This window comes from Oncorhynchus masou, chromosome 22, assembly GCF_036934945.1.
Source record: "Oncorhynchus masou masou isolate Uvic2021 chromosome 22, UVic_Omas_1.1, whole genome shotgun sequence".
In the NCBI taxonomy this organism is placed as follows: domain Eukaryota; kingdom Metazoa; phylum Chordata; class Actinopteri; order Salmoniformes; family Salmonidae; genus Oncorhynchus; species Oncorhynchus masou.
Genome location: NC_088233.1, coordinates 8209816 through 8224815, shown reverse-complemented (window position 1 = coordinate 8224815; position 15000 = coordinate 8209816). Strand labels below are relative to the sequence as shown.

The 15000-nt window shown below is 42.3% G+C and overlaps 1 protein-coding gene across 1 annotated transcript in view; it reads left to right on the top strand.

Moving 5' to 3' along the window:
• Positions 1 to 9368: 9368 nt before the first annotated feature.
• LOC135508627 (G-protein coupled receptor 22-like) overlaps positions 9369 to 15000 on the top strand; it is a 29482-nt gene continuing 23850 nt past the window's right edge. Inside the window, exon 1 of the mRNA XM_064928868.1 lies at positions 9369 to 9537. The gene's annotated coding sequence lies outside the window, so the exon portion shown is untranslated. The remainder of the gene's footprint in view (positions 9538 to 15000) is intronic.

Here is a 15000-nt window from a genome sequence, read left to right as displayed (position 1 = left end):
CCTCTCCTCTCCTCTCCTCTCCTCTCCTCTCCTCTCCTCTCCTCTCCTCTCCTCCACTCTTCTCTCCTACACTCTTCTCTCCTCTTCCCTTCTCTTCCCTCCTCTCCTCATCCCTCCTCTTCCATCCTCTTCCCTCCTTTCCTCTTCCCTCCCCTCATTTCCTTTTCCCTCCTCTCTTCTCCTCCACCCGTCTCTCCTCTTCCCTCCTCCACTCTTCTCTTCTCTTCGATCCTCTCCTCTTTCCTCCTCTCCTCCACTTTTCCCCCTCTCCTCTTCCCTCCTCTCCTCTCCTCTCTTCTGCTCTCCTCTGCTCGTCTCCTCTGCCCTTTCAACAAATATGGAGCAAGAGAGCCTCTGGAAACATGCCCAAATGCAGCTCGGCCAAATGTCCAATCCTTGGAATGGGGCCAAGAAGTGCAACACCTGCCCCTCCCCCCTTTTCCACTTCCGTTCATGCAGTCTTCTTTAGTTCATTCACATACATTTTCAGGAGAGGAGAGATTAATCAATTTAGAAAGTGGATGATCCTTACTGCAGTACATGAATACAAATAACGATAAACCCTGTTGGAATAGTCAATGTAGTGGTGGGCCCAGCCCCCGAAGTGACTCTTTACATTGATGCAATAATTAATTTCTGTTGTCTTAGGAATGCTGCATTATCTCACCAACCCCTGACATCACTTTTATCAACACTCGACGTAGTAAAAGGTTTTATTGTCTTCTTAGGAATTCAGCTTTCTTTGTTTTGCTCTCCAAATTCCCCATTCTCTCACACCTCTGTGATATAGAGGTGCAATTTGTCCTGTAGGTCTGATGATGTGATTGGAAGTTAACTCAACAGTATTCTATTGGTCAACAACTCAGATGTTCTAAAAGTGTTTCATCTTCTGTCTTCTTGGTTCCTGACCTGCTGCGATGGGATACTCTCTCTCTAATCATGTTTAGATGATTAATGCCTTAATTTCATGTATGTGAATCCTTCATTTTATAAAGACATTCCATCTATTTGCTTTCAGTGTCCCATGGTCAGACCGTTTTCTTTTGATAGTTTTTATCCTGTAACTCAACAATAGTCCTGGTTGCAGATTGTAAAATCATCTTTATGGAGTTAGATAAATATTATAATAATATACTTTGTCATATTAATTGCACAGTCTTATCACAGGGCACATGTAAGGTATATATACTATCTTATATGAAATACACTACATTACCAGAAGTATGTGGACACCTGCTTGTCGAACATCTCATTCCAAAAATCATGGGTATTAATTTGGAGTTGGTCCCCCCTTTGCTGCTATAACAGCCTCCACTCTTCTGGGAAGGCTTTCCACTAGATGTTGGAACATTGCTGCGGGGACTTACTTCTATTCAGCTACAAGAGCATTTGTGAGGTCGGGCAATGATGTTGGGCGATTAGGCCTGGCTCGCAGTCAATGTTCCAATTCATCCCTAAGGTGTTCGATGGGGTTGAGGTCAGGGCTCTGTACAAGCCAGCCAAGTTCTTCCACACCGACCTCGACCAACCATTTCTGTATGGACCTCGCTTGTGCATGTTGAAACAGGAAAGGGCCTTCCCCAAACTTGCCACAAAGCTGGAAGTACAGAATTCTCTATAATGTCATTGTATTCTGTAGCGTTAAGATTTCCCTTCACTGGAACTAAGGGGCCTAGCCCGAACCATGAAAAACAACCCCGGACCATTATTCCTCCTCCGCCAAGCTTTACAGTTGGCACTATGTGTTGGAGTGGGTAGTGTTCTCCTGGCATCTGCCAAACCCAAATTAGTCATTTGGACTGCCAGATGGTGAAACGTGATTCATCACTCCAGAGAACGTTTCCACTGGGCCCAATGGCGGCGAGCTTTACACCACTCCAACCGCCCTTGGCAATGGTCATGGTGATGTTAGGCTTGTGTGCAGCTGCTCGGCCCTAGAAACTAATTTCACAGTTCTTGTGCTGATGTTGCTTCCAGTGGCAGTTTGGAACTTGGTAGTGAGTGTTGCAACCAAAGACAGACGATTTTTACTCACTTCAGCACTCGGTGGTCCCGTTCTCTGAGCTTGTGTGGCCTACCACTTCGTGGCTGAGCCGTTGTTGCTCCGAGACATTTCCCCTTCACAATAACAGCACTTACACTTGACTGGGGCAGCACTAGCAGAGCAGAAATTTGACTAACTGACTTGTTGGAATGGTGGTATCCTATGGCTGTGCCACATTGAAAGTCACTAAGCTCTTCAATAAGGCCATTCACTGCCAATGTTTGTCGATGGAGATTGCATGGCTTTGTGCTTGATGTTATGCACCTCTCAGCAACAGGTGTGGCTGAAAAAGCAGAATCCACTAGTTTGAAGAGCTGTCCACAAACTTTTGTATATATCGTATATATTGTTTAAATTACCCAACTTCATCAATAGAAAATTACATCAAAGTTTATTTCCCTTAAAGATACCTCCTTTATAGCTCAAATCCACAGTTCCACAGACATGATGTTCTACTCTGCTGGGGTTCTGGTGTGAAGTGGGCGGCGAGGGATTTAAATAGATCAGACACGCACGTACGTGCGGATGACTTGAGTGTTTGTATGTGTGTGTGGTGCAGTATGCATGCTGCAGCAGTGAGATAAAAGTGGTTCTGATGCTCAGGCAGATCTCTTGATGTGCAGCAAAACATGGATATGAAAGAAAGCACCCGCCGCTGAATTAGAATCAGTAATCAGTAGAATCAGTAGAGTCAGTAGAATCAATAGAATCAAAATAATCAGTAGAATCAATAGAATCAGTAATCAGTAGAATCAAAATAATCAGTAGAATCAATAGAATCAGTAGAATCAATAATCAGTAGAATCAATAGAATCAGTAGAATCAGTAGAATAAATAGAATCAATAGAATCAGTAATCAGTAGAATCAGTAGAATCAATAGAATTCAGTAGAATCAATAGAATTCAGTAGAATCGGTAGAATCAGTAGAATCAATAGAAACAATAGAATCAATAGAATCCGTAGAATCTGTAGAATCAGTAAAATCATAAGAATCAGCTGCAAAGTTATCTGATAAGGACTGGCTGGGGAAAGTTTGATAAACACACACAAACACGAAGTAGGAACACACATTCAAACACATGCACATACGCACGCACGCATGCACACAAACACACACACACACACACACACACACAAACACACACATACATGAACACACACACACACAAACACACACATACATGAACACACACACGCGCGCATACACACAAGAAGGGGGAAATAAATGGTGGAAAATATCAAACAGAGTCTGAGGACTAAAAGATCAGCAGGCTGCAATATTAATGTCTATAAATTATTAAATACATTCTCTTCTGAACTCCTCTGAAGTTTGAGAAGGCACTGTTTTGAGTGTTTACCAAGGATATGCCCCAAACGGCACCCTATTTTCTTCATAGTGCACTACTTTTGACTAGGGCAAGTTTAGATTTTTCTCACACAACATGGCATGTGGATGTTCGATGGATGCGGCAGGGCTTGCAAGCCATCATGGATTACAAAAGAAAACCCGCAAGCGAGCTGCTCAGCAACATGGGCCTACCAGACAAGCTAAATGCCTTGTGTGCTAGTTTCGAGGCAGGCAACACTGAACCATGCATGAGAGCACCAGCTGTTCCAGACGACTGTGTAATCCCGCTCTTGGTAGCTGATGTGAGTAAGACCTTTAAAACTTCTTAGGGCTGCAATCCCGTTAACAGGATGATATGACAATCGCCAGTGAAAGTGCGGGGTGCCAAATTCAAAACAACAGAAATCTTATAATTAAAATTCCACAAACATACATGTATTTTATACCGTTTTAAATGTAATCTTGTTGTTAATCCCACCACAGTGTCCGATTTCAAATAGGCTTTACAGCGAAAGTACCACAAACATTTATGTTAGGTCACCACCAAGGCAAAGAAAAACTAATTTTTCCAGCCAAAGAGAGGAGTCACAATAAGCACAAATAGAGATAAAATGAATCACTACCTTTGATGATCTTCATCAGATGACACGCATAGGACTTCATGTTACACAATACATGTATGTTTTGTTTGATAAAGTTCATATTTATATAAAAAAATCTGAGTTTACATTGGCACGTTATGTTCACTAGTTCCAAAAACATCCAGTGATTTTAGATTGCCACATCGATTCAACAGAAATACTAATCATTGGGGCGGCAGGGTAGCCTAGTGGTTAGAGCATTGGACTAGTAAACGAAAAGTTACAAGTTCAAATCCCCGAGCTGACAAGGTACAAATCTGTTGTTCTGCCCCTGAACAGGCAGTTAACCTCTAGCATCAAGCAATCCCGTATCCGGGAGCATAATCATAGCCTCAAGCTCATTACCATAACGCAACGTTAACTATTCATGAAAATTGCAAATGAAATGAGAGAAATATATTCACTCACAAGCTTAGCCTTTTGTTAACAACACTGTCATCTCAGATTTTCTAAATATGCTTTTCAACCATAGCTACACAAGCATTTGTGTAAGAGTATTGATAGCTAGCATAGCATTAGCCTAGCATTCAGCAGGTGACATTTTCACAAAAACAAGAAAAGCATTCAAATAAAATAATTTACCTTTGAAGAACTTCAGATGTTTTCAATGAGGAGACTCTCAATTAGATAGCAAATTATTAGATTATTTGTGTAGGAGAAATCGCTCCGTTTTGTTCATCACGTTTGGCTAAGAAAAAACCCTGAAAATTAAGTCATTGCAACGGCAAACTTTTTTCCAAATTAACTCCATAATATCGACAGAAACATGGCAAACGTTGTTTAGAATCAATCCTCAAGGTGTTTTTCACATATCTATTCGATGATAAATCATTCGTGGCAGTTGACTTTCTCCTCTGAAGCAAATGGTAAAATGCACGCAGCTGGAGATCATTTCGACGGAGGACACCAAGCGGGCACCTGGTAAATGTAGTCTCTTATGGTCAATATTCCAATGATATGCCTACAAATATGTCACAATGCTGCAGACACCTTGGGGAAACGACAGAAAGTGTAGGCTCATTCCTGGCGCATTCACAGCCATACAAGGAGACATTGGAACACAGCGCATTCAAAATCTGGGCCATTTCCTGTTTGAAATTTCATCTTGGTTTCGCCTGTAGCATCAGCTCTGTGGCACTCACAGATAATATCTTTGCAGTTTTGGAAACGTCAGAGTGTTTTCTTTTCAAAGCTGTCAATTATATGCATAGTCGAGCATCTTTTCTTGACAAAATATCTTGTTTAAAACGGGAACGTTTTTTTATCCAAAAATTTAAAGAGCGCCCCCTATATCGAAGAAGTTAAACCACTGTTCATAGGCTGTCATTGAAAATAAGAATTTGTTTTTCACTGACTTGCCTAGTAAAATAAAGGTAAAATAAAAAAATAAAAAATACATGTAGATGATAATAGAAGTTATACACATGGAATTATAAATATACCTCTCCTTAATGCAACCGCTGTGTCCGATAAAAAAAAAAGAAGCAAACCATGCAATAATCTGAGTCAACAGAAACCATAAATCACATTATAAATATTCCCTTATCTTTGTTGTTCTTCATCAGAATGCACTCCCAGGAATCCTAGTTCCACAATAAATGCTTGATTTGTTCGATAATGTCCATTATTTATGTCCAAGTAGCTACTTTTGTTAGCGGGTTTCCTACACATATCCAAACGCTCGTGCAGGTCCCGCATAACTTCGGACAAAAATTTCAAAAAGATATATTACAGGTCGAAGAAACATTTCAAACTAAGTATAGAATCAATCTTTAGGGTGTTGTTATCATAAATCTTCAATAAAGTTCCAACCGGAGAATTCCTTTGTGTCTAGAGAAGCCATGGAACGCAGGTCACTATCATGTGAAATGCGCGTGACAGAAAATGGCTCTCTGCCAGTAACCTGACTCATTCAGCTCTTATTCAGGCCCACAACACAGTAGAAGCCTCACTCAAGTTTCTAAAGACGGTTGACATCTAGTGGAATCCCTAGGATGTGCAACTTCATCCATTTCCCACTGTGAATTCAATAGGGCCTGGGTTGAAATTCGACCAACCTCAGATTTCTCACTTCCTGTTTGGATTTCTTCTCAGGTTTTTGCCTGCCATATGAGTTCTGTTAAACTCACAGACATCATTCAAACAGTTTTAGAAACTCCAGTGTGTTTCCTATCCAATATTAATCATAATATGCATTTATTAGCAACTGAGACTGAGGAGCAGGCCGTTTACTCTGGGCACCTCTGGGCACCTTTCATCCAAGCTACTCAATACTGCCCCTGCAGCCATAAGAAGTTAAACAGGTTAACATTCGCAAGGCCGCGTACTCAGAACACGTACTCAGAACATGTGTGGACAAGCTGGCAAGTGTCTTCACTGACATTTTCAACCTATCCCGACCGCTGTTTCAAGCAGACCACCATAGTCCACATGCCGAAGAATGCCAGGGTGACCTGCCTAAATTTACATTGACCCCCTTATTTGCAATGACTCTCTTGAACAGGCTCGATGTAAACTCACTGGACTCTAACACTCACACATACTACACTGACACTCCAACTCCTACCCATTGACTTGGTACCCCTTGTATATTGTCTTGTTGTTGTTATTTTATTGTGTTACAAATTTTCCTTTAGTTTTTTTTTTTTTTAATTGATTTGATTTAAATGAATATCACCCCAAAGCACTCTATTGCCATGAAGTGCTTTGAAAGGCTGGTCATGGCTCACATCAACACCATCTTCCCAGACACCCCGAACCCATTTTAATTTGCATACCGCCCCAACAAATCCACAGATGACGCAATCTCTATTGCACTCCACAATGCAAAGTAATACCTATGTAAGAATGCTGTTTGTTGACTACAGCCTTCAACACCGTAGTCCCCTCCAAGTTCATCACCAAGCTCAGGACTCTGGGACTGAACAACTCCATCTGCAACTGGATCCTGGACTTCCTGACGGAACGTCCCTAGGCGATGAGGGTAGGCAATAAAGCATTTTGCCAAGCTGACTATCAACACAGGGCTCCTCAGGGGTGTATGCTAAGTCCCCTACAGTACTCCCTGTTCACCCACGACTGTCTAGCCTCTCACGACTCATCAAGTTTGCTGACGACACAACGGTGGAAGGAATTATCACCGATGACGAATAGGCAGCCTCAGGGGTGTATGCTAAGTCCCCTACAGTACTCCCTGTTCACCCTGTTCACCCCCTGTTCACCCACGACTGTCTAGCCTCTCACGACACATCAAGTTTGCTGACGACACAACGGTGGAAGGAATGATCACCGATGACGAATAGGCAGCCTATAGGGGGGAGGTCAGTGTTTTGGCTCTCCTTGTTCGGGCGGTGCTCGGCGTTCGACGTCACCGGTCTTCTAGCCATCATTGATCCTTTTTTCATTTTCCATTGGTTTTGTCTTGTCTTCCCACACACCTGTTTTCAATCCCATATATTACCTGTTGTGTATTTAACCCTCTGTTTCCCCTCATGTCTTTGTCAGAGATTGTTTTATTGTCAGTATAGTGTGATTGTTGTATTAGGTGCGCGTTGGGTCCTTGTACCCATGTTTGGTTTGTTTGTACATTTAGTGTTATGGAGCATACTCCGTGGACTTTATTAAAAGACTCCATTTTACACTCAGTTTGACTCTCCTGCGCCTGACTTCCCTGCCACCTATTACACCTATGCATGACAAAGTGCCTTCATCAAGGGCACATTGACAGATTTTTTTTCCATCTTGTCGGCTCGTGTATTCAAATCAGCAAATTTTCGTTTACCGGCCCAACTCCCTAAGCGCTAGGCTACCTGCCACCCTTAAACACAACCACTCCCTCAACGTCAGCAAGACAAAGAAGCTGATTGTGGATTACAGGAAATGGAGGCTTCAAGTTCCTCGTGTCCACATTACTAAGGAATTAACATGGTACACACCCACTGTTTACTATCTACATATCGTATCTACCTCGATTACCTTGTACACCTGCATATCGACTTGTATATAGGTTGTATATAAGTTCTCTTTACTCATTGTGCATGTATTATTACTTGTATTATTACGTATTTCACTCTTCTATTATTTATGTATTTTCATTCTATCTGCATTGTTAATTACTGTTAGTCCCCACCTGCTGTTTGCAAAGCATGTGACAAATACAATTAGATTTAGATTTGTAGATACCTCACGGTACAAACTGCCTTTTTAATAGACTACCTCATCCCAGAGAATGTCAGGGCCGCTCTGAAAGGAAAAAGGACGGGACCAGAACAGAAGGAAGCGGCTCCCCCTCCAGGCACGAAAGGGTTAAGCCTATTATAGAAGACCGATCAGGGGAGGGGGAACACTGCAATGCTCTGCAGTGGATAGAGAGGGGGGGGGAGAAGGAGAGAGAGATAGAGAGGGGGGACCAGTGCAGAGAGAAAGGAGCAGAGAGAGAGAGACAGAGAGAGAGAGAGAGAGAGAGACAGAGTGTAGCAGAGAGAGAGAGAGAGAGAGAGAGAGGGAGAGAGAGAGAGAGAGGGAGAGAGAGAGAGAGAGACAGCGAGAGAGAGAGAGAGACAGCGAGAGAGAGAGAGAGAGAGAGAGAGAGAGAGAGAGAGCGAGAGAGAGAGAGAGAGAGAGAGAGAGAGAGAGAGAGAGAGAGAAAGAGAAAGAGGGAGAGAGAGAGAGAGAGTGTGAGATACTAGGAGCACGTCTGTTTTTACTCCACTCCACACAGTGAGGCTGGAGAGAGCTCATGCCACAGAGTTGATGAGGTGGATAGCTGCTTGTTCACACCACACCGTGTGTGCAGAGACAAAGACAGGATGAAGACAAGAGAGAGCACGGGAAAATAAAGCAGCAGGATTTTTTTCTGTGATTATTTTTTTCTCTGTTGTCAAGAGGGACAGACAGACACGGGACGAGAGGAAAAGCAGTCTTTTAGAAAACCCTTACTGCATGGGACACCGACCTCGTTCTGATCCTGGGTTTACTTCTGCCTGGAAGTGAGGAGAAGTAATTGGTTGGAATCTAAGAGCTCAGGTGCTTTGGAGCTTGTAGGATTTCTATAGTACTGGACCAAGACAACAGTACTGGACCAAGACAACAGTACTGGACCAAGACAACAGCACTGGATCAAGACCACAGTACTGGATCAAGACAACAGTACTGGACCAAGACAACAGTACTGGATCAAGACAACAGTACTGGATCAAGACAACAGTACTGGATCAAGACAACAGTACTGGACCAAGACAACAGTACTGGATCAAGACAACCGTACTGGATCAAGACAACAGTACTGGACAAAGACAACAGTACTGGACCAAGACTACAGTACTGGTTCAAGACAACAGTACTGGATCAAGACAACAGTACTGGACCAAGACAACAGTACTGGATCAAGACAACAGTACTGGATCAAGATAACAGTACTGGACAAAGACTACAGTACTGGATCAAGACGGGACAGTACGGGCAGTGGACCAGCTCATCAGCGTCTGTGTGTTTACTCAGCCTGGTGAGTAACCTTATGTTTCCATTTTGATGGGACAGGGCACTAGTCAACGGTTCCATCTAAGGTGTGTTGCAGGAAAGTGTTTTTGATAGCTTGGGTAATTCGATACCAAATACCTCTCTAACACTAAGACAATATTGGCAACTAGCAGGTGTTTTAATTTGAATTTCCTACACACATTTTTGAATTACACACATAAATAAGAGTGTCCCACAGTAAGAGTCTCCCTCTGTAAGAGTCTCCCTCTGTAAGAGTCTCCCACAGTAAGAGTCTCCCACAGTAAGAGTCTCCCTCTGTAAGAGTCTCCCACAGTAAGAGTCTCCCTCTGTAAGAGTCTCCCTCTGTAAGAGTCTCCCTCTGTAAGAGTCTCCCTCTGTAAGAGTCTCCCACAATAAGTCTCCCACAGTAAGAGTCTCCCACAGTAAGAGTCTCCCACAGTAAGAGTCTCCCACAGTAAGAGTCTCCCACAGTAAGTCTCCCACAGTAAGTCTCCCACAGTAAGAGTCTCCCACAGTAAGTCTCCCACAGTAAGTCTCCCACAGTAAGAGTCTCCCACAGTAAGAGTCTCCCACAGTAAGAGTCTCCCACAGTAAGAGTCTCCCACAGTAAGAGTCTCCCTCTGTAAGAGTCTCCCTCTGTAAGAGTCTCCCTCTGTAAGAGTCTCCCACAATAAGTCTCCCACAGTAAGAGTCTCCCACAGTAAGAGTCTCCCACAGTAAGAGTCTCCCACAGTAAGAGTCTCCCTCTGTAAGAGTCTCCCTCTGTAAGAGTCTCCCACAATAAGTCTCCCACAGTAAGAGTCTCCCTCTGTAAGAGTCTCCCACAATAAGTCTCCCACAGTAAGAGTCTCCCACAGTAAGAGTCTCCCACAGTAAGAGTCTCCCACAGTAAGTCTCCCACAGTAAGAGTCTCCCACAGTAAGAGTCTCCTACAGTAAGTCTCCCACAGTAAGAGTCTCCCACAGTAAGAGTCTCCCACAGAAAGAGTCTCCCGTTTCTAAAATGTTTTTAGCATGTAGTTGACAGTTTATTCACTCTCAAACGCTCTACAATTTCTAAAAGATCCAATATGTTTTTGAATTTCTATGTGTTTTTTTTGCAAGTGTGTTTGCATACTGCACTGTGTTTGCATACTGCACTGTGTTTGCCCGTTGGTAGTCCTACTGCTCTTTCAATATTGACACAAGACAGTATTTCAAATGTTGGACAACATCAAAACACTGCAGGATCAATACACTACACTGCAGGATCAATACACTACACTGCAGGATCAATACACTACACTGCAGGATCAATACACTACACTTCAGGATCAATAACTACACTGCAGGATCAATACACTACACTGCAGGATCAATACACTACACTGCAGGATCAATAAACTACACTGCAGGATCAATACACTACACTGCAGGATCAATACACTACACTGCAGGATCAATACACTACACTGCAGGATCAATACACTACACTGCAGGATCAATACACTACACTGCAGGATCAATACACTACACTGCAGGATCAATACACTACACTGCAGGATAAATACACTACAATGCAGGATCAATACACTACACTGCAGCATCAATATACTACACTGCAGCATCAATACACTACACTGCAGGATCAATACACTACACTGCAGGATCAATACACTACACTGCAGGATCAATACACTACACTTCTATCTTTACTGAAGCAGTTATCTATAATGTTTTACTTGTCTAATATCCACTAATTGTCGTGACCAAAAATATTGGCACCCTTTCTTCAAGTAACTCACAATTTTCCCGAAAAGTAAGTTGAAATTGGTATTTGGTGTCCGCAATTCTTTATTTCACTGTTAATACTACAGAACCTTTGTTTTTGATTCAGGACTTAATATATCAATTTAATCAGAAAATAAACAGAAATGGCATTGACGAAGTGATTGACACCCTACACTTAATATTTGGTAGCACGGCCGTTAGTAAAGAATTACTACAATCAAGCACTTCCTTTAACCATCAATGAGCTTCCTGCACCTCTGTACTGGCAGTTTGGACCCACTCCTCTTGGTCAAACTGCTCCAGTTCTCACCAGATTAGAAGGGTGCCTTCTCCCAACTGCTGTTTCCAGATCTCTCCAAAAATGTTCAATGAGATTTAGATCTGGACTCAATGCTGACCACTTCAGAACAGTCCAGCGTTTTGTCTTGAACCATTGCTGGGTGCTTTTTGAAGTGTGTTTGGGGTCATTGTCCTGCTGGAAGATCCATGACCTTCGACGGAGACCAAGCTTTCTGACAAAGGGTATGACGTTGTAGTACAAAATGACTTGGTATTCTCCTGATTTCATGATGCCAGGCACACGTTCAAGACACCCAGTGCATCACTGAACCTCTTCCATGTTTGACTGTAGGGAAGGTGTTCTTTTCATTGAAGACTTCATTTTGTTTTCTGTAACCATAGAGATGGTTTGTGTTACCAAAAAGCTCTAATTGGGTCTCATATGTCCACAGGACACTGTCCCAGAAGGATATTGGTCTTATTGCCATTTTGGGATTGCTACTTTGTGCGGTACTATGAGTTATCTATTGGGGCTTAACAATATTAATCAAATCAAATCAGATTTATTTATATAGACCTTCTTACATCAGCTGATATCTCAAAGTGCTGTACAGAAACCCAGCCTAAAACCCCAAACAGCAAGCAATGCAGGTGTAGAAGCAAGGTGTCTAGGAAAAACTCCCTAGAAAGGCCAAAATCTAGGAAGAAACCTAGAGAGGAACCAGACTATGAGGGGTGGCCAGTCCTCTTCTGGCTGTGCCGGGTGGAGATAACAGAACATGGCCAAGATGTATGGTCAAATAATAATAATCACAGTGGTTGTAGAGGGTGCAACAGGTCAGCACCTCAGGAGTAAATGTCAGTTGGTTTGACATAGCCGATCATTGAGAGTATCTCTACTGCTCCTGCTGACTCGTGAGATTTGAAAACAGCAGGTCTGGGACAGGTAGCACAAGTCAGGGTTCCATAGCCGCAGGCAGAACAGTTGAAACTGGAGCAGCAGCACGGCCAGGTGGACTGGGGACAGCAAGGAGTCATCATGCCAGGTAGTCCTGAGGCATGGTCCTAGGGCTCAGGTCCTCTGAGAGAGAGAGAGAAAGAAAGAGAGAAAGAGAGAATTGGAGAGAGAGCATACTTCACACAGGACACCGGATAAGACAGGAGAAATACTCCAGATATAACAGACTGACCCCAGCCCCCCAAGTCATAAACTAATGCACCATAAGTACTGGAGGCTGAGAGGGGGGCCAAAGAGGTAGGATGTAACCCCACCCACTTTACCAAAGCACAGCCCCCACACCACAAGAGGAATATCTGTTACTACTGGGGCTCAACAATATTACTGTTACTACTGGGGCTCAACAATATTACTGTTACTACTGGGGCACAACAATATTACTGTTACTACTGGGGCTCAACAATATTACTGTTACTACTGGGGCTCAACAATATTACTGTTACTACTGGGGCTCAACAATATTACTGTTACTACTGGGGCTCAACAATATTACTGTTACTACTGGGGCTCAACAATATTACTGTTACTACTGGGGCTCAACAATATTACTGTTACTACTGGGGCTCAACAATATTACTGTTACTACTGGGGCTCAACAATATTATTGTTACTACTGGGGCTCAACAATATTACTGTTACTACTGGGGCTCAACAATATTATTGTTACTCCTGGGGCTCAGCAATGTTACTGTTACTACTGGGGCTTAACAATATTACTGTTACTACTGGGGCTCAACAATATTATTGTTACTACTGGGGCTCAACAATATTACTGTTACTACTGGGGCTCAACAATACTACTGTTACTACTGGGGCTCAACAATATTACTGTTACTACTGGGGCTCAACAATATTACTGTTACTACTGGGGCTCAACAATATTACTGTTACTACTGGGGCTCAACAATACTACTGTTACTACTGGGGCTCAACAATATTACTGTTACTACTTGGGCTCAACAATATTACTGTTACTACTGGGGCTCAACAATATTACTGTTACTACTGGGGCACAACAATATTACTGTTACTACTGGGGCTCAACAATATTACTGTTACTACTGGGGCTCAACAATATTACTGTTACTACTGGGGCACAACAATATTACTGTTACTACTGGGGCTCAACAATATTACTGTTACTACTGGGGCTCAACAATATTACTGTTACTACTGGGGCTCAACAATATTACTGTTACTACTGGGGCTCAACAATATTATTGTTACTCCTGGGGCTTAACAATGTTACTGTTACTACTGGGGCTTAACAATATTACTGTTACTACTGGGGCTCAACAATATTATTGTTACTACTGGGGCTCAACAATATTACTGTTACTACTGGGGCTCAACAATATTATTGTTACTCCTGGGGCTCAACAATGTTACTGTTACTACTGGGGCTTAACAATATTACTGTTACTACTGGGGCTCAACAATATTACTGTTACTACTGGGGCTCAACAATATTACTGTTACTACTGGGGCTCAACAATATTACTGTTACTACTGGGGCTCAACAATATTATTGTTACTACTGGGGCTCAACAATATTACTGTTACTACTGGGGCTCAACAATATTATTGTTACTCCTGGGGCTCAACAATGTTACTGTTACTACTGGGGCTTAACAATATTACTGTTACTACTGGGGCTCAACAATATTATTGTTACTACTGGGGCTCAACAATATTACTGTTACTACTGGGGCTCAACAATACTACTGTTACTACTGGGGCTCAACAATATTACTGTTACTACTGGGGCTCAACAATATTACTGTTACTACTGGGGCTCAACAATATTACTGTTACTACTGGGGCTCAACAATATTACTGTTACTACTGGGGCTCAACAATATTACTGTTACTACTGGGGCTCAACAATATTATTGCTGCTAGAATTGATACCAGTCATAACCTCATAACCCCCCCCCCCCCCGCATTCATAATGCTCCCTATATCCAGTAATTAGTGTATCATAACTGAAATGACATTATAAACAGACGTAGATCATGTTAAGTTTGCCCTACGATGGATCTCACAGCTACAGACAATGAAATCAAAATCAAATCAAATTTTATTTGTCACATACACATGGTTAGCAGATGTTAATGCGAGCGTAGCGAAATGCTTGTGCTTCTAGTTCCGACAATGCAGAAATAACCAACAAGTAATCTAACTAACAATTCCTAAACTACTGTCTTATACACAGTGTAAAGGGATAAAGAATATGTACATAAGGATATATGAATGAGTGATGGTACAGAGCAGTATAGGCAAGATACAGTAGATGGTATCGAGTACAGTATATACATATGAGATGAGTATATAAACAAAGTGGCATAGTTAAAGTGGCTAGTGATACATGTATTACATAAGGATGCAGTCGATGATATAG